Consider the following 19,757-nt stretch of genomic DNA (forward strand, 5'->3'; position numbering starts at 1 on the left):
CTCCGACCACTCCCTATAGATTGACTGCAGTAAAGAGGACTGCTTGGGCCACTGGCTTGGAGGCTTGCTTGTTCAGAATGTCTACGTCGTAAATAGTTGTTGTGACATCGTAAACAACGCACTGCCCCGTGTTGTTTATACGTTGCACAGCATCATTATGTAGGTATAAAGAGCATGCCTTTCTATCATACAGGAATCTAACTACTGATGTAGATATGAAAGCTCGGTAACGGTTCTCGGATATCTGCAGAACCTTGTTATATGTCGAATTGAAAACATAGTTATGCCAATAAAGAACATTGTTTTTGCTATCTAGTATTAATCCTGTTCTCATTTTTGAGTTATTATTGGTATTGCAACAACTTAACGTAAATATTATGAGACCACAAATATTCAGAGCTCTTCGATATAGTTAGATATCCTTTGTACTTCATAGAAAGGTTTAAGTATTGTGGGACGATGGCTGTTATTTCACCAACTCACTCTTGCATAAAAATCTTCTGATGCAATGACATTAAAGACTTTTAAAAAGGCCATGGTCGACCAAAAATGGCACTTGAAGCTTGATTTTCGAAGGCATTTTTTTGTAGGTCAATTGTTTAGGAATATTACAAGGTTATTGACAAGGCTCTATTGGATACTGAAGTCGGCCCCTGTAATGTAATGAGGCCTAATGATTTTTGCGAAATGCGCCTTTAAAGAAGCTCATCAGTCAAAGTCAATGATTATCCTTTCATTTTACTAAATGGCCTAATGGGAACTTCTAGATTTTCTAATCAAGTCCATTCCGTAAAGCATGGGGCGCAAATTAAATTTATTATGTAGCTCCCCCAGTACATATGCAGCATTTTTTTTTTCTAATTACTGGCGTGTATCTCATATATGATATTTCTAATCCAGTATCGCATTAGCGTGAGGAAGTCCTTTGCCAATTGCCCGATCATATTGCCCCGATTACCATGATAATCATAATAAACAAGCAGAATCCATAGATTTCGTTTTTTCGATGATTCGAATAATTACTATTAATTAGGAAACGTTTGATCCGTCGATAGCATCAAACAGAATAAGAATACGTGAAATGTAAGGTATTGAAGAGATGCTGCACGAGAAAGTCAGAACTTGATCGGTACCATACCACCTACTAGGAAGTGATGAACCAAAGATTTTCGTGATAGTGGCCAGCTTTTCTATTTCCAGCTACTACGAGGTTTAGCATAGCTATACTACATTTATTTCTATGAGACGTCTACTTCAAAGGAAAATATCTTTCATTTGCTTCCCACACTTTAAGCATTCACAAGACATAACATGATATTTCTATTTCATGGTAGTTGATAAATTTTAAATAGCCTCAATCTATAATCATCTCTCAAATAATCAAATATCACCAAGCAGTCGAGAAAATCATTCCTGATTCATCTTCACTGGGTATTTATTCAAAGACTATTGTCGCGTAGCAGCGTCGCCCGATTGGTGGGTTCGACACTCTGTACATATACCCCAATTTATCTACCAAGGGAGCGGACCCTATCAACTGCGTGTCCTGCCAACTAAACACCTGGCCTGCACTACAGCGTACGATAGGTTAAGCCAATCGTAATTTTGTGGTATGCGTCTGTAAGCATTTTATGTAGATATTTTGATTTTATTTGCACATGTGTACATGAATAATGATCGGAATTGGCTTATCACAGATTTTGCCTTTTGTATTGCGGCGTTTTAACAGCGTCTTATGTCAAGCAGCGACTAGATATTGATGCGCGCCAAACGCATTTAGAATACCCCTCAGGAAGATCCCTGTGTCTTTGATTCGTTCTGCTTGTTTCAATATTTTCCATTCCTGTTATTTGCTTCCGTCTCTGTCGCTGTCCTCAATTTCTTGTAGGCCTGATGCCAATTGCACAGTAATTATAGTCGTAGACGTAATTTATAATAATTGTTGAATGTTTTTTTCGGTTCCGTAATTTGCCTTGTATTCGTCGATGTCCTCGGTCGGCCGCTACCTCGAGTACCCGAAGTCAAGGAAACGTAGTCGAGCTGAATAGTGACGTTATAAAGCGAATCCTAAGCAGGCAGACTGTCTGATACGATGACGCAGACGTCCGAAAATGGAGAGGATAAGTGTGGAGGTCGTCCGCAGGAATTGGCCGTGAGGAATCATCGGGGGCAGAAAAAAAAGACGATTCGTTCTCAAAAAGCGTGTGTTTGTGATGACGAGCGTTGCACGATAGAAAATATTGGTGATTCACCCTAACCACCTGCGACAAAACATTGATTCTATTGCGGTTGTTAGAAACTAGCGACCTAAACAAGGTGGGTAATTGCCAAATCTACCACCGCAATTTATAAAAGTAACGATAGATACTATCATAGTCTAGCCACCTCAGGCAATGCTTAACGGCATTATTGGGTGAAAAGTTCGAAACATTTATCCGTTCATAGAGACCAAAGCATATCGCTAAGGCATAACAACTTCTTACTTTAAAACTACGCGTAGAGATAATCAGATGTGCCTATTGGGTGTTTAGGTTATTCATTGTACTTCTGGGCTCAACCTTGTTCGCACATCGATTTGCAAAATTTCAAGTAAAAAAAAAGATCATCTTCCTTTTAGAGCCACAGGGCTGCGATCTTCGTTGAAGAAGCTAGGAGATATCACTCGAAAGTCGCCTTGAGGGCATATTTATTTAATCTGTCACTATACGAGATTTAATTTTTCATAATGGTCAAAATGGATTTTGACGATAATTTTATGTATTTAAACATGCGGTTCTGTATCTAGATGGCGCTGCTGGCAAAATTCGAGCATAAGGAACATCCTATCATTATACGAGGTGACTTAACCTAGGTGTTCTAATGGTGGAATAACTCAAGCGTTATCTCTACGACGGTCATGTCAAATGCTTTATAGCATGTAGTTCTACGTACGTAAATTATTATTAGGTAGAAATATATATATATATATATATATATACAATCAGCTAGAAGAAAAACTATAAAACGCATTTAAACAATTTTGATTGTTTGGAGTCACGGCACACCCTGGCACTACTACATCGATAGATAATTGCAGCCAGAATATATAAAACTTCCCCGTACCACAGAATTCTCAGCCAGACATATGCTCCGCTACGACTTGGGAATGAATGACTTTTATATGGAAACTCTTATATGGACTCATTATGGAAAGAACGTAAAATACCAATTATTCCTTCATATTGATTTTCGATTAAAACAAGGACTGAAATAAACCAAACAGTCAAACATGGAAATGTCAAGAGCTCAGACAACGTTTTAACTCGATCGAATTTTGGGCGTAACTGTAGGAAGATTATAGAACTCACGCGAGAAGAACGAGGTACATAAACTTAGTATTTCAATTGTGCCAGCAACCTTTCGCTTCTCATCAGGAATCATAAACAGAATTTTAATTGATAATTGTAGATTTAAAAGCCCCTAAGGAATCGACGTTCTAATTCAACTATGAGCACCCATACTCGCCCGAAAAATTGGCAGAACATGCCGAAATATACAGTTAAACGAATAAAGCCTCCTGTCCCCTTTTGGCTCAGCTAAAAGTTTAAGAACGCGAATTGTTTTTTGCGTACGAAACCTGAACAAAATTTCAGACCCGAGCTCAGATGAAAAATATCGCAGCATCAAGCAATGTACAGCCTGGCCGAGTTTATGCTTTGTAAGCAGCATCGTTCGTCTTTTGATATGAAAGCTGTTCGTTGTTTAGCAAAAGTGGATATTTATACTATTACAATGGTCACCAAATATTTATCTGTGTATGTATTGTAGGTTAATATTATTTATCTATTGGGCCATCCTGGGCTGTAAGCGTTCCCTGTTGAAGGTTTTGATAAACCGGACACATGCAAACGTCGATAGGTAGAATGAGATGCGTAAGTGACTGGTATACTGTGGGGTCGTTTCTTCAATTACTTTGATCGAAGTTGAACTGAGGAACGCAAAGAGCGTGACAACACCTAGTTTTCTTCTATTATGCCGTTAGTCTAAAGCATCCGTTTCACGGTCTGCAAAGAAACCAGCAGCTAGAATGAAATGTTTCCTCTATTGAGACACAGATCGGTATTTGCGATGTCCGCGTCACTGTGGTATTCGGAAATCCGAACACCGGCCTCTACCCACTTCAACTTCTCTCTACTAATTCGTAAACTCTATCTAGCTCTGTGCTTCTACAGAAATGATAGCAGACAGATCACAGCATCGTTACTACTAGATGCATTTTCGAGTTGCCAAGTTATCAGTAGAGTCGATACGATAAAGGAAATCTCCATATAAGCAACTACGAACAACGTAGGTAATTACGATAGGTTTAACGTCCGTGACGCTTGTGGCGGCTAGACTGCACGATGCTTCGTTTTTGCCCTTCGTATCGATATATGAAAAAAAAAAATATATGGGTGCATCTAAGAAAACTGTTTTACTCTTTCGCTATTTGGGTCTAAATACATACAACCCTTGGTAAATCCAACCGTGTTAAAAAAGAAAAACTCTGACAGAGCATTTCGTTGATTTTTTTTTTTGCTACGTCAAAAATAGCGGTTTCTGGTTACGTTCGCGTCATATAATCGTCGCACAGATACATAAATTATGGGTTCTGACTGGGAGAAATTATGGGGTGTACTGTTTTTAGTCAAATTAGAGCTCAAGCGTGACTTAGAAGCACCCTCCAAGTGTCGGTACTGGATTATACCTATCTATCAGTGAGAGACAAAATGATACACATTTGCCCTATTTATCGAATGAAATATATAGAATGCAGCCCTCTTTACTGAGCCTATGCCGCTACCGCTCATTCTGAAAGCTTTTTTCACCCTCATATAGATCGCTTTGTGGTAACCAACTTCTGAATGATTAGAAATATCGTGGCCATCGCATTTCAATATGGAGACAATTTTTAGTGAGTGGTTCGGTTGTTTATTTCAAGTGTGGTCACCTGGAAAAATGTGCGCTAAACATGTACTTAATTGAACCTGTAGCAAACTAATCAACGAGTACAAGATAAGGTGCGTAAACCTTCATCGCAGTAAAATAATTGATGAGTGTATCTGAGTGTGGAAATCATTTAGATAAATTCACCCTGCCCTTTGGCCGTCAGGTTCAAACTAATCGTTTCGATAAACATAGACAATATCAGTGCTCGATTGCAATTACCATAAATCGATCAGGCCTCAACAGCTGAGCGAGATCTGATAGAGATTTAAATCCTTCACCGAAGCTGAGTGTCAGATGCACCGCAGATGTAATGTATATTTATTGAGTATGGATTTCCGCGGTGACTTTAAATCTGGTTGACAGTGATCCAGAAGGTGGTTTCTATCACAGACTTTCATCTACAATGCATTTACATTGTACCCGTTGGATGGAGAGGTTGTGTCAACGAAGAACAAACTATAGAGATGAAGTCGTTCGTTCACAGCTGAATCAATTTGACTTATATAAAGGGAAACTGTGTGCCGCGACAGCTGCTGAAAGCAATAGAAATGCAGCAATATCGAATAGATGTATCCGGAGGTCACGAAACGAAAATCCAAGAAACAGAAAAGCAAATCACTATGACAAAACAGCAAGGACCACCGTGCAACAGTAATGAGTCACATGACACTTGGCCTATTAGGACTCTGGCGCGCGTTCATCTCTGAACCGATGCCATACAGCTAGCGAAACTGTTCGACGCGTTTGAATCCTTTAGACCCAACACTTGAACCTAGGCAATAATACACTCGATATGCAGCGAAAATCGCACTCTATTTTATAATGTTCGTCACGTTCTGCTAACATGCCCTGACTGCACCAGAGGAGTTCTTGACTCGATTCTACTTAGATACATCACAATTAATACAATACCTGAACTATACTTATTTACAGAGGTTTAGCACAATAATCACTTTAGAAACAGACAACATAATTTTTCAACAGAAATCAGCCGTGAGATCCTTTTAGGGCGCAAAGTGCGGTAACCTTCCACATGTGTGTTTCCACCATTCTTATGCTCGAACCTCGATTGGTTTGCGACCGATCCGCGATATGCTCTTTAATGTTAATGTCTTCTGTGTCCGCTTACGCAAATTGACATATACTCGTTGATTTTCCTCGTTCTCTGTCCTCTCGTCAGTTCGCGTGTCCGGCGTTTGAACACGCTCGTTGTTGTTGCATTAGGCGTAGTACTGACTAGCGACTCATAGTTCCTGTTGCTTGATGATACCATACACAGCCGCCGTCGTCGTCGTCCAGAATCAGCCGAGGGTTGGCTGCCAACGCTAGAAAGCAGCTTGGCGCGCTGCCGCTGTCTGGAAAATATACAAGTACTTCCAACGACTACACAAGAAACGGCAGCATCGACGTCGATAGCAGCGACAGGTTGCAACAGAAACGTACAGCAGACACATCGAGCAGTAGAGGTAGCGACGGCATGATCCATGCGCCCATAAGCCATGGCCGACGCGGCCAAGTGTTCGATAGGAAATCAAGCACCGCCCCCGGAGCAGTGGCCCGCCAATAGGGACAGCGCGCAACGGCCCCGGAATCTCCGACGGTTAGCACCATTATTGTAGCCATGGCACCTGCATTGATGTTGGCATCACTTAGACGTATAAAAGATTCACAATGCTTGTACCGGCAGTGCGGCATTTCACAGCGTCTGTGTCGGCAGCAGAAACAGGTGTCGTCGTAAAAGCTGGGACCGATGGACCAACGCATGCTACATACAGGTAGGGTCTGTAGACACCCAAACACGCGATCCAGTCGCTGCAAGAGTCAACCCACTTATTGGCTGTTTAAAAGAGAAATCCTGCCCAGAACACTCAACACATTCGCAGGTACGCTTACCTGCGGCGTGTGTACATCGTATTTAGAGAAACACCAAATTGCCAGAGTTCACTACCTACGGTCCCGCCATTTTGTCGTTGAAAATTATTTTTTTCTTATCGAGCTGCGCTGCTGCTTTCGATGGCAAGCAATCGACTCTATTAACTTAAATTCACTAGTAGTTCCTGAACTATGTCTCAGTTGGTACAAAACGGTGTCCACGCCGATCAAATCGCTACGGATGTTGCAGTTGTCGGAGCACAGCATCTAGTAGGTGGATGCCCTCCTGTGGGGCGCGACAACAGGTATTGAACGGCTGCAGGTAGCCATGATGAGCTGGCAGACACAAAGTCGGCCAACTGAAGACAGAAACGTTCGCCGGTGGCAGTTTGTCTTGTTGGCTGGTCATGGAGGTCATTCGTGAAAGGATGCTGAATCAAGATAGTATTGTTCACTTCATTCACTTCGATCGTAGAATTCATTCGGAACCCAAACCTCTTGTAAATTAGTTTCAAGGAATCCTTCTTTAGGTTGGCGGATAACTTCTAAATCGTCATCGTGAGTAAAACGGTATAAGTATGTACAGGCTTGCAGGTCACAAGCAGGTCAGACACAAGAGAATCTAGCGCATATAATTTTTAGACTAATACTAGGGCAAAAAGTCTTCAAAATCCAAGGCCCGACATGTATTGTCTAATGTCTTCGCTACGGACGAGCTCTTACGTATAGTTTTTTCGTTGCCCTAAAGTACCAGTTGTTGCCACTCTCCATAAGGCTTACGAAGAGTGTTTTATGAGAACATCCACCATAGAGGTTATGTCAAAAGCTAGGAAATTAATTAAACTAGAGTAAAAGCCATTTATGATAATCAAAATTTTTGATAACGAACTTCGCAGTTATTTTAGAGACTGGAGTTTATATCGTCTGTCAGGTCCTTTAGATAAACCTCAGCGGTGCTTATACCTTTTGCGCTTCTTGGAATATACATAGGAATACACATGTGGAGATATATATATATCTCCACATGTGTATATATATATATATATGTACTTTGTTATCTGCTACGAAGTATCATAAATACACAATTGCAGTCTTCAAGGTCTTTTGAACACATAACAAGCTAAACGAAAAATCCCCAGCCAGTTACACTAAAAAGATAGGTCGAAAATAATTACTTTTAGCGATACTGACTTTTGATATGTTGCCCGTACTCTGTGAAAGCACATGTATAAATTAGTAACTGACCAATCAGCAAATAACATCTTAGTAATCTGGCTAAGTAATCGAGCCCTAAATTGTTATTGGAACAACGAATGTCTACTACATGAAGAGGCATATATATGGAACGGTACGCATTGGGTTTGACGGTCCACTTACAGCAAGTCGACCGAGTAACTCGTCTTCTGCGTCTAGAACGCATCTCCAAATCGAGACATTGTTTACACACGTCAGGTCCATTTTAATATGTATTTTCTCAGTTGGCAGAACATATACATTGTTAATTAATAGCCCTTGTGCCGAAAGCAAGCAAATATTATACCTTGAAAGGGAATTGTAAACGCTTCCTTTTTCAACATAGGGACGGTTTAATTCCAAGTTCTACTCATATGACAGCGCCGCCGACGCATGTCGCCTATGGGAAAATTTTCAGGGACACAAGATGCAACACTTTCTGGAAATATATATATATACACACACAAGCACGAAGTGGATGAGCGAAACGGCATTTCTTTTTTCTTTCCGCATGAAGAACGGAAGAGTTTCATATACGCAGATAAGCTTTTCTTCAACGTCATGAATGCCGTTCCATACCTTTCAACTAAGAAGAATAAAGTTCCGGTTTGGCATGAAATACTCGATCGCTAAATTCAGCCACAATCAGCCCACCTGAGCAGAACAAAAATTAGCGAAAAAATTCAGATATACAACAGGAGCAATCCAGTGTGTTATATAAACTTGTGCGGTCCTCTTTTCCAAGGCGATATTGAAAAACTATTATTATTAAGACCTAAACCTCCGTAAGTCTTCAGTTGGGGCATACAGGAAACAGCTGTTTTTGCAAACCTAACTCTGCTGCAACAGTTTCCCGTAGTGTAAGAGTAGGTCAAGATGCGACTCACTCATCTTAGACAAACGGTGATGTAAGTAAAGTATGATAAGCCTATGTATTATGCGCATATCACCGCTTGGAAGGGTTGCTTCTTCTGTGGTAGTGTTAGTAGTAACGTAAAAGCTAAAGTCCGTCAAGGAAGGATGGCTCATTATGACGTCCGCTATATTAATAATTCTCTCTCGTTTAGCGCCGCTGGCGACAAGTCCTTCATCTTCCGAAATTCTGGAAATTCTGGTCCCCGCAGCAGCCGTAATCGCCGCCGGCCTCGTCGTCTTTAACCATCCCACTGTTTCTTCCGAAAAAATCAAAAACAAACACATCATTGTAATTGGTGTGTCTAATGTAGGATCGGTAATTGCATTAAACCGGATATATAACTGCGCAGATTATCTAGTTCTGGGTAAGTAGAACATAATGATAAGGAAAATGAAGCGCAACGTTGTTTGCTATATTTGGACCTAGTTTCTATTTTAAGGCTTAGCACTAGAGTGGAACGTTACGGGATCTGCGCTTGGTGGATTATCTCATAGTTTATGCAAAAGTAATCATAGTTACTGCCCGTCATGTGAATGACGTGCTGAAGTCCTTTCCGTGACGGCAATTGTTGGAAACAACAATCGCCGTGTATTCCAATACTTTGTTGTTGGGTCTTTAATAAATCTCTGTCTATTTATTTGTGGTCCCTAAATTATTAGCAATAGTAATAATTTAGCATTTCCGAATTTAGCTCAATACAAGAGATTTCTCGCTGTTTTCGATACACGTTGAGAATCCAGCCCGCCGGAGTAATTAAATGACGTTTCGTCAGTAAATCAGGCTACGGGGACAGCAAGCGTGGCATAATAAGCGCTTGCATAAAGAAAGAAGAATCTTTCTGAAATTTCAAAAATTAGCCATAAAACAATACACACCGTGTGACTTTTTCGAAGGGGTCTAGTAAAAGTACTGCGTAAATAATAATTACAAATCTTCACGTAAATGGATCACATTTGCGTATCACCTAGTGGTAGCTTATGTAGATATGCCTGACAAAACCTTTCTCGATTACGCCCAACATCGCGTTCGCGCTTGTTCGCGAATACTTCAGGCCCTCTTTTCTACGAAATCCCTAAACGTACTTTTAAGGCCATTCTCATGTACACCTAAACAATGTTCTAGAACACAATTAAAGGAAACAACACATATTATCATCCACTGATTGTAAGTGAACTAACAACGTATTGCAATATTCTGCAATACATTCATTGGGCCTCGTTGGCAACGAGTGAACTTATGTGAGTTACGACGACTCGTCATTAAGACATAATATTACAATGCAAGATTTATTCGCTAGTGATAACTGAATCAATATTTGCCTTCGCCATGGTAATGGATATCGTTGTTTATGACGGCTACGAAGAGCTATTTCTATTTGAAGACAAAAAGTTAACAGGCTAGGAATCAGCGCTTCGCTTAACAGCGTGTGCGATTGTCTGAAAATTATACCGCCAGATGAATAGAATTCAAACGGTGGACAACTTCATACTTGAAAGACAGTTAATCCATCATTTGCATTGAAGGAGAGCCATCATAGAGCAAAATTGAAAACATCGCAGTACTGACTATTCACGTGGAGTATTATATATGCGTCAAGGTAGAAATCAACTGTCGATGGATCTATCTAGTATACATGCCACGGCTATTATTTGTATTGTCAATATATGAATACGTATTAAATAATATAGCTAGATAGCTATCAGAATCGTTTTTAGTTTGTTAACAATCGTCGTTTTTGGGGTCGCGTTGGACGTCATCGAAGCCGAAAGTGTAGGGACAGCACTGCAGCTTAAGTCCGGCTTAAATCTGTTGAATATATCTTATGTCTGAGTCATCAAAGCGCGCTTTTCATTAAACAACTACACATAATTTATTGAATAAGGCATTCACTGACAATGTAGTAGAAATATCGCAACATTAGTAGACACGTGTAACCCGTTGAATCATAAGTACTCTATTATCTGGTCACATCGGAAGCATAAACGTGTAGGGCGTCAAATTTATTAATGATTTAAGTTCGAGCCATTGCGTGAATACTCAGCAAGGCGTTTTCTCAGTGAGCCTTGCAAATACTTGCTAACGTGACGTAAAACGAATAAACTTTTAATCTATAATTAATGTTTCCTTTTATCGTTACGTCGTCCTTAAAGATAAGCTTAAGCCGTTTGCATCTGTTACTCCTATCCATTTAGAAATTTCAAACTCGCTTCTAGATCAAATTGACGCCATCGCCAACGTAATCAAATCCGATAGGAACGAAGTATCCGTTGTTCTCGTTGCCTGGTCCGCGTTCCACGAATCAGACGGATTTCATTTATTCGATCTAAAGCCAAACGCGTCGGAGTCGGATAATGCCAAACGTGACGCCTCGAAAATGATGAAAATAATAGCGTACTGCACACCCCCGCTCGATGGCTGTACGCTACCCCTGTGCCGAAACCAGGCGCGTCGGTTAACATGGGTGCCACCACCGATTTCGCTTCAAGAGGATTTTACTCGAATCGTTCGCCTAGTTGTCTCATCGGCGCTCGTTCCCTCTTACCCTCCCGTATTGCAAACGGCTATAAGAATCAACGTCTTATTCTGTCGATGAGAACAAGTGGATTTGTATTGGTCCTGTTTTGTTAACGCTATCGTCGATGATACCGCTATTGCGGTGATGCACTAACTGTACTGTAAAAAAGCGAGCGTTGCGGGACGATCAATGTCCGGTTTAGCTGAGTCGTGATCCGTGTGTCCCCTAGCAGATGTCGCAGACCCTCCAGCGTTCTGAAGGCTCTGTAGAATTTTACAAGGAATCATTAGACCGTATTGTAGTAGGAGTGTAGCTGAAGCTACAATACGAGGCACAAAGAAGAACGCTCTGGTCGATACATGCACGCACACATTATCCACTGTACACGGCGCTACTTAAGACGTAATAAAGAAAATCAAGATAGGGTAAAATAGAAAAACGCTGAAACCATTGCCTGGCCGATATTCGCTTCCAGTTGAGCTTGATTCCTGGCGAATCGTCGTGGCCATCGTCGACGTGTCACTGCTACCGTATTTTAGTAAGACAACATCGCGGATCCTGTTGAAAGTGTCGGTGCAGAGTCATACCGATGCGTAGTAGTTAATGCCGGACATCAGGCGCTAGTGTTTTTTTTGACGGTGTCTTGTCGCGTTTCTTTATGCGAAATACAATGGCGGCGTCCACAGGATGGCAGCAATGTAGCGGCAGCGGCAGCCCCAGTAATAACAATCGCTTTAATCGTAATTGTGTCGGCATTTTTTCGTCGCTCCCCATAGTGAAATCGGCATTACGACCCTTTACTGTTGTCACCCAAGATGAAGGATGATGTCTGTAGGACAGCTAGTCAGTGTCACTTGACCACGAAGGAGAACAAGCAATACAATAACAAAAACTATCGGAACACACAGATAAGTTCGCCAGATCGTTTTTAGCTAAACAGATACATAGTCTCTTTAGCCCCGCACTTCCTCCCCCCGCCCCATCGAGTGCAACGGCAGAAATCAAACGATAACAACAAGCAAGCGGACTGGTTCGTGACAAATTGGAGAATATATTGTGGTAATAACGAAAGCAACCTCTACAGATGTAAGTGCAATTACTATGTACACTTAGACAGAAAGCTGTACGTGAACTAGAATATTGAAAGTGAGACAACTCAGATTTTTATTGTTCAGTGACTTGGGCCTGTAGAAGGACGCTGTAGTGCGAGTGACCTATCGTGTTATGCGTTCCAACTATTGCTGTTAATAAACTTTGTTGAACTCCATAGTACCTCCATAGAGAGAAATAGTTATTAATTTATAATATTATTATTTATTTTATTAGGTTATTATACCGTTACCTCTTTGGATTCATTTTCTTTTGGGGGGGTTTTTATAGGAACAGATACTTCGTGAATCCGGTTATATAAATATTAGATAGTGAACTTACTTAGAAGTTATTTGAAAAACGTCAACGGCACCAACTAGTATTTTAATTATTTATTTATTTAATGTTTTAATTAACATCACCATATATATGCTGCTGCTTCATCAACGTCTATACAAGCGAAACAAATAAAAAAGAGGACCCGTTTCAGGCTACCTGACGGCTGAATGCTTTCAATGGTATATTAGTATCATTAGTAAGTACTGCACTACATAGTAGCTACGGTCACGATCACAATAACTGATATCGAGTCAGGGCACATCGACGGGGGTCAGCGTATCTCAATGCTCTACTCTTAATAAAAATTAATTAAATAAATAAATTCATATCCATATGAGAATGATGACACAGTGCTGTGCAAAAGGGCAACGTGTAAATCATTGTAAGTTCACATCGAATCTAGGTATAGATACATTTGACTGTTACAGGCCGCAATTAAGTCGCGCTAGCCACGCGCAAATAGGTAAACAAGGGCCCTGACGAAAGTTCAAACACGGACAAGCCTAAAAGACGTATGGTGCATATTCTGCAAAGAGAAATGCTCGCGCGCAAAAATCGATCAAACGGGAGTTTAAATAGCAAAAGATTCTGGATATTACTGCATGCTTCTATCGGACGGATTAGATCATCCCATTTAAATTTGTGTGTCATCATGCGTTTGGTGCATGCGAGCAGTAAGCAGTAGTTCGATCTATATATATGTACTACAGATAGGTTTAATTATGTAAATGTGCTGCTTCATAATACATTCTACATTATTCATGATGATTGTTGAATTGATTTCATCAAGGTCGTGTCCGATGATATCACAACAGAGCCGGCGTTTGTTACGTCAGAACAGAGTCGACATACGGTACGATCGAAGAAAAACTTCCACATAACGAAATCACTGCAGTTACTTAATGGGCGATCTAGGCCAGGATATTTCCGCAGGATTTCATATTTAGCCCAGTTCTCCTACACTGACTGTTTAAGGAAAAACGCAAGCCTTCAAATAGAAGCTGTTTAGGAAAGCTGAACGAGCGGCCCCTATGTGGACAAGGAAACGCGGACTTCGTCTGCGTTTCCTTATCTACGGAGAGGGCACTCCGCAAAAGCAGACTCCGTTCAAAGTGAACGAAACGAGCGTTCCTGTAATAATTCGAGACGTACTGTATGAGAAAATTTCCAATTACATAACGACTATGAACGGCTGAACAGCCAGCTTAGCTGGACGTATTCGTTGAAGATTGCAAAAAAAGTGCTGACAGCGGAATTACAAATAGCGGTACATTAGTGTATATATATATATAATAAAGCCTATGTTTCAGCAAACTATTCTTTCAAATGATATCAGCGCAAGACGTACCGGCGATATAAGTCGTACGCGTGCATTATAAGAGACATTTATTTTATTACTTACGGCTGAGCGGTCGAAATAATTATTATGACGATACTGATGACTGAAATTCTGAGCGTATTTTTTTCTATTTGGCGACGTCGTTTAAAGGCGCATGAGTATCCGTATAGGCAAAGACTGTCACTCAGAAAATTACGTTACGAATATTTCGATTAATACGGAAGAAAAGGAAGAAGGGTTATATTGAACGTCCATTACGCGTCGGTTGATTAAGAGGCCTATTGAGACGGCATAGCACTGACTATGCGTTCAATTCAGATTCCGATAACAACACATGTTACGCACGTAATAACTTCCAACGGGAGCACAGACGTATCTATAAAAGCTCTACTGTTATACGAAATGTATTTGACTGGCCGGCCGGCCGGCTGGCTGACTGGCTGGCTGGATGGCTGGCTGATACGCGGCATCCATTTGGATGAGTTACAACTTTATTAGCATATTAATAAGACGAAAACATCACGTCAGAACATCGAAGTCAAAGTGATTACGATATGATGCACGTATCGGCATCAACGGCATCTCATGCACAAAACGAAAACGTGCACAAATTCGTGCCAGATGGTAGCATATAGGAGACACAAGTAAGTGAAATCTGTCCTATTAACTTCGGTTAGTTATGATTATTAACAGGTCTCCCACTGTCAATTAGACTTCACCCAAGCTCTCGTTGCAACTCGTCATAACAATCAGCAGATGGCGATGTTGGTCCTGTTTGCTATTGTCTAATTCAGACATAGGCACCTTCTAGAATAGTTTGCGTACCAAGTTTTTGCTCTGAAAAGATACCGCGTGCACAGCTAGTAATGGTAGCGCGTTCAGAGGTCCGGCCTGATACAGAAGACGTAATACGTGAACATACGCGAATAATCCCTCTGTAAGCCGTGCTCAAAAAGCCCGCCTCAATTGCGGCTGAGTTTTTTTACGAGAAAAAGTCATACGGATAGATTTGGGTTTCAAGCGTCCAGTTTCACCTTCAAGCGCTAGTGTTAGGCCCTAAGCCGTCGCTGGCAAGGCGCTGGTTCCAAGGCTGTGTAGCTTCCGCTGGTAAGCCAGCGACCCGATCCCGTAGTACATATCGATCGTATTATGAGAACGGTTTTGCTCATGCGTTCGATGAATCTTTCGAAAGCTCACGTACGTCTCACCATGTAAAAACCTAGAACATAGATCTCTTGATTCTATGTTATCGTCGGTACTCTCTAATTGCAAGGTTCATTATCATTACTACAAAGCTTCCGACGCTGTACTCACACCTACAATAGTACAAATACAGTAGATCCCTGTGCAGACTTGGTATAGAACAATGCGGTCTAAAGGAACTCTTACATTTCATCCTCTAAGGGAGTTTCTTCGTATTTTGCATTAAAATTAACCAAGACCATCGGCTACACACTGTCGTTTTCGATAACCGCTCGATCATACAAAACGTTGCACTACGCTTGGTCAAGGCTGAATTTCAACTAACTCATACATACAATGATAGCCTTTTGTATTGCTTTGCCAAGCGAGTGTATTCACCGCGTCGACCCACAGGGTAATTGGTGGTTCGTCCTTTTTTTTTTTTTTTTTAGAAGTCCCGCACGACCTAAGTTCAAAGTGGCCACAGTGATCCGAGCTCGACATTGGAAAGTCAACTTCTGATGAGGCACGCTTGAAAAAAATCAATACCAAACATACTTCGTCTAGCAGCTTGAGGTTATCACCTTGTAACGTATGCGCTGCTGAGGAAGATATCGCCGACGCGATCGACGCGAAGTTCTCTTCCATATAGCTCAAGAGGATGTTTCATAAGCCGTATTCGAAGACAGATTTTATTTTCTCACTTAAAATGAAAGGGTCTATATGACAACAAAAAAGACAAAGACAATTTACGGCTACCAAGCTACCCTTGAAGTGGAAGTAAACCAGCATTTGTTATGTGTTTATTTCACACAATCACACCTGTCGTGTGAACGTTTGTACATTGAGGAGGTCTTCCATTTCAAAATTGGTATAGCATATCTACACGATACGCGCATGCGTGCGAAATGGTCAGCTCTTACAATGTATGTGCGCACAGTAGGTATAGACCCTTATTGTATAATCAGGTTACATTAGGTACGTCGTGAATGTTTATCCTATTGAATCCAGTTCAGTTAGCTCGACGCGCTCTTTTAGTCGTCTGCTTTATTAAGTGCAATGGCATACGTTTAAGTTCACCCACTCTGATTTTGGTAGAACAGCTACGGCGAACATACACTGGGGCACGCCCAGAAGAAAGGAGCATTGACAAATTATCGCAGCGTGACGTTTAACCTCTTGAATCGCTGCCTCTACCAACCCAGTTAGTGTTTCAGATTTACATATGAAGTCTTTGACAATAGCAACAAAATAACGCATGTTCAATATCTAGAACCGTTCTCTAACACTCGATTGATTTTAGCGATTTATCTAGTACATTACAAAGACGCTCGGATAAACGAACCCATCCCAAACTACTCTATATATATATAGATGACTATTCAGTTCGATTGGCTGACCATAAGGCGGAGATGTTAGCAGAATTATAAACGGACAGCTTACCATAATGCCTGTCATCATAAAACTGTGTTGTGCTATAAGAACGGCATAATATTTCAGTAGTGTCTGGTAGCGATAGCGGAATCCTCTGTTCTGCCAGACGCGGCTCACTCTATGAGCCCGTGAAAACCAAGCTTTTCCTAGTGTTAATGCTGGATGGTCATTTTTGGTAAACGAACAGGACGATGATGCTAATACGTGACAATCCTCCAATAAAGCGAGGATCTCTTACTGTTATAACTCGAACAAAAAAGTGAAACTGTTATATCTGCGTTTTACTTTAGACCGATAAAACCAACGTCATTTTTACGAGTTGACCGAGACTGGAGTTGTCAGAATGAGGCACGCCCTATAGCTGAACATTACCCTTTTGCATTTTTTTTTAAGGCTTCCACTCAATAGTCCCACGCATTGAACACAATATGAACATTTACGAACATCTTCAAGAAGGGGCCCACGTGGGCAGAAACTTCAGAGCCTCCTTATATGCTGGTCAGCCTTTACAGAAATTAATTTACTTACAGCACGTTCTTTGGCACGTAAAAGATGTGATCTATTTCGGTTGGTGACTGTGCAAACATTTTCTCGTCGAACACGATCAGTTATCCTGATGGATATATACGCGTAAAGACGCGTATAAACACGCCGTACATCAATCTAAAATACCATGAAATAGCGTGTCACGGACCAAACAGACTTTTAGTTGGGAAATTTAAGCTGCTGAGAAGTTTCAGCTCTATGCAATAAATATTTTATGAATTAAAATGGTTTTGTTCTTTATATGCCTGCCAAAATAGTGATTTATCCAATAATTTTAAGCAGTACTTTTCCGGCCAGCTGATGAACTTGTTCCTTCTCTCTTTGTCTTATAACGAGTCTTTACACCGAAAGGTTTTCAGAAGTTCTCCGAGATTAGCGCCAACGAATCGAGCTACGTCACTCAATAATACTACTACTTGTAACAAGTATCATCAGCCGGTTAGACTCAGCGAGAAGGGATCACCATTACTTGAAATACACACGCGTGCGTTATCCATTCACCCTTCCGCGGCAGTTCCGTTACATAAACGGGTCTTATTGTCTTGTGCGTGGGCAGCTCCCGTTCCACCTATCCGCGCTGACGTAATAAGTTACCGGCGAAATTTATCTACACGATCTGATAATCGTTGGTGAACAGTGATAATAATAACAGCTGTGTTTGATGCTCATCTAAAGATTAACCATACAGGTAGGTAGGTGGGTAGGTAGGTACTCAGTCCGCCGATGCCATCTTTTCTCGTTTGCGTAACAGGGAACACAATTGAACAATTCTTATACTCAAAGGTACCCACGTAGTAATCTGCCTGCCAAAAAAAGAGTAGCCTGCCAAATATGAGATAGATAGATAGATAGAGAAAAACATTTACTCGCTGAAACTTTGCCAACGCGAGAGTAGATCCTTGAACAATTCACATATGTGCCTGTCGTCATATCGCTTTGTTTGTCGAATTAAAGGGCCTTCTATTTAACGAAAAAATCAATACGAACGGGAAAAGAGTGTGCTCGAATGCTTGCATGAGGCTCGTATGCACATCTTGTACAATGAAAAATCTCCGTTTACTTAGAAACAGCTAGATAACGACGAAATTAGTGCGACGTTTTCAGCTCTATTTCTAGGTTTTTGATGCTTGCAAACGATTTGCAATTAGCATGAAGTAGGTATGAAAAAAAAAACGGCAGCTGTTAACAAGGGACGTATTATCGGTGATGGCAAAATTTTTGTTCCTCGAATGCACCATTACGTACTCTGAACAGCATAATTTTGGACAAAAATTATTGGCGGGTATCAGTTCCGTCAGGAAGTAAACAGCAAACTCGAGCAGAAGAAAAGTAGAACGTGACAACTTATTTATTTATAATTACGTTTATTGGTGCCAGTGCGTCAAATTAAGCCAATCAGCGATAGTTCTCTTTCTTTTCCTCCTTCCCTTTCCCTTAAAAGCGGTATAGGTCGTTAGATATATCTAAATGTATTGATTTTGTCGTAGTGTTTTTTGTTCGTTTTTCACGGCTACATTTTTCCTTGTCAAATATTTATCTTGCTAAACGTGCGTCCATTTTTACCACTGGCTCTTTTTTACGTTGTTTTAAATCGAGATTTTGTCCAGTTAACGAGAATCACGAATTGATTCAGCCGTAGCAGCCGTAACGCGCTTAGTCGATGCGGTCGATTACCATATAAAACATAAAGATGGCATACAGGAATTGTAGATGCGACGATTAACTGACGCTTTACAGTGTTAGCAATAATGATGTCACGTAAAATACGTAACGTGTGACGCTTTCAATATCATACAGAATCATAAAATGTATTACTATAAATCCAATATTTACCCGTGTTTACTGTTCACTTTCGGCTTTTTCACCAAACTTCGTAGTTTTTTTTCCCTGCGCAAAAAAATAAGGATCCCAAATTAGCTAGGAAATTGTAGAGATTCTTTAGAAAATGCCGCTAAGGTTATCTTCTACTTGAAAGCGCTATCTCTAAGAAGTCGAGCGCTTCTGACTAAACTAAATTGTACCTTTGTTTATTCAGAACAAGAACTAGAGTTCGGTTCAACATTAATTATCAGATATATAATATATTGTTCTAGTTTTTAGCGTAAATCATATAACCTTATCTATGTAGCAAGTCGAACGAATGTATGCTACACAATAGGAACGTTTCCAAAAAAACTATAGCTAAGCTTTAGCTTTTTTCGAGAATGAATCAGCCGATCGAGATGATGCGCAGATGATAATCGGCTTCCGTCAAAGCTACACAAGTGCAGATATGTGATAATGAAGTAGAGCAGATCACCTGGATCTATCGCAGACGTATGTTG

The 19,757-nt window shown here is 40.7% G+C and overlaps 3 long non-coding RNA genes across 4 annotated transcripts; 1 reads left to right on the plus strand and 2 right to left on the minus strand.

Moving 5' to 3' along the window:
• Window positions 1-1,380: 1,380 nt before the first annotated feature.
• On the minus strand, window positions 1,381-6,551 carry LOC147755687 (uncharacterized). Of its 2 annotated transcripts, none has more exons than XR_015328835.1 (2): window positions 5,922-6,551; window positions 1,381-2,261 (listed from the first exon to the last, which is right to left on the minus strand). It is a non-coding gene; the product is annotated as an uncharacterized LOC147755687 (long non-coding RNA). The 2 variants fall into 2 exon arrangements; XR_015328834.1 differs by having other exon boundaries at window positions 5,881-6,551.
• A 6,419-nt stretch (window positions 6,552-12,970) lies between these two features.
• Window positions 12,971-14,755, minus strand: LOC147755688 (uncharacterized). The gene is made up of 2 exons (XR_015328068.1): window positions 14,335-14,755; window positions 12,971-14,063 (listed from the first exon to the last, which is right to left on the minus strand). It is a non-coding gene; the product is annotated as an uncharacterized LOC147755688 (long non-coding RNA).
• LOC147755689 (uncharacterized) lies at window positions 14,601-17,658 on the plus strand. The gene is made up of 2 exons (XR_015328067.1): window positions 14,601-14,915; window positions 15,906-17,658. It is a non-coding gene; the product is annotated as an uncharacterized LOC147755689 (long non-coding RNA).
• Window positions 17,659-19,757: the final 2,099 nt, after the last annotated feature.

The sequence above is a fragment of the Varroa destructor genome, unplaced genomic scaffold (assembly GCF_002443255.2).
Source record: "Varroa destructor unplaced genomic scaffold, Vdes_3.0 BEIS01000005.1, whole genome shotgun sequence".
In the NCBI taxonomy this organism is placed as follows: Eukaryota; Metazoa; Arthropoda; class Arachnida; order Mesostigmata; family Varroidae; genus Varroa; species Varroa destructor.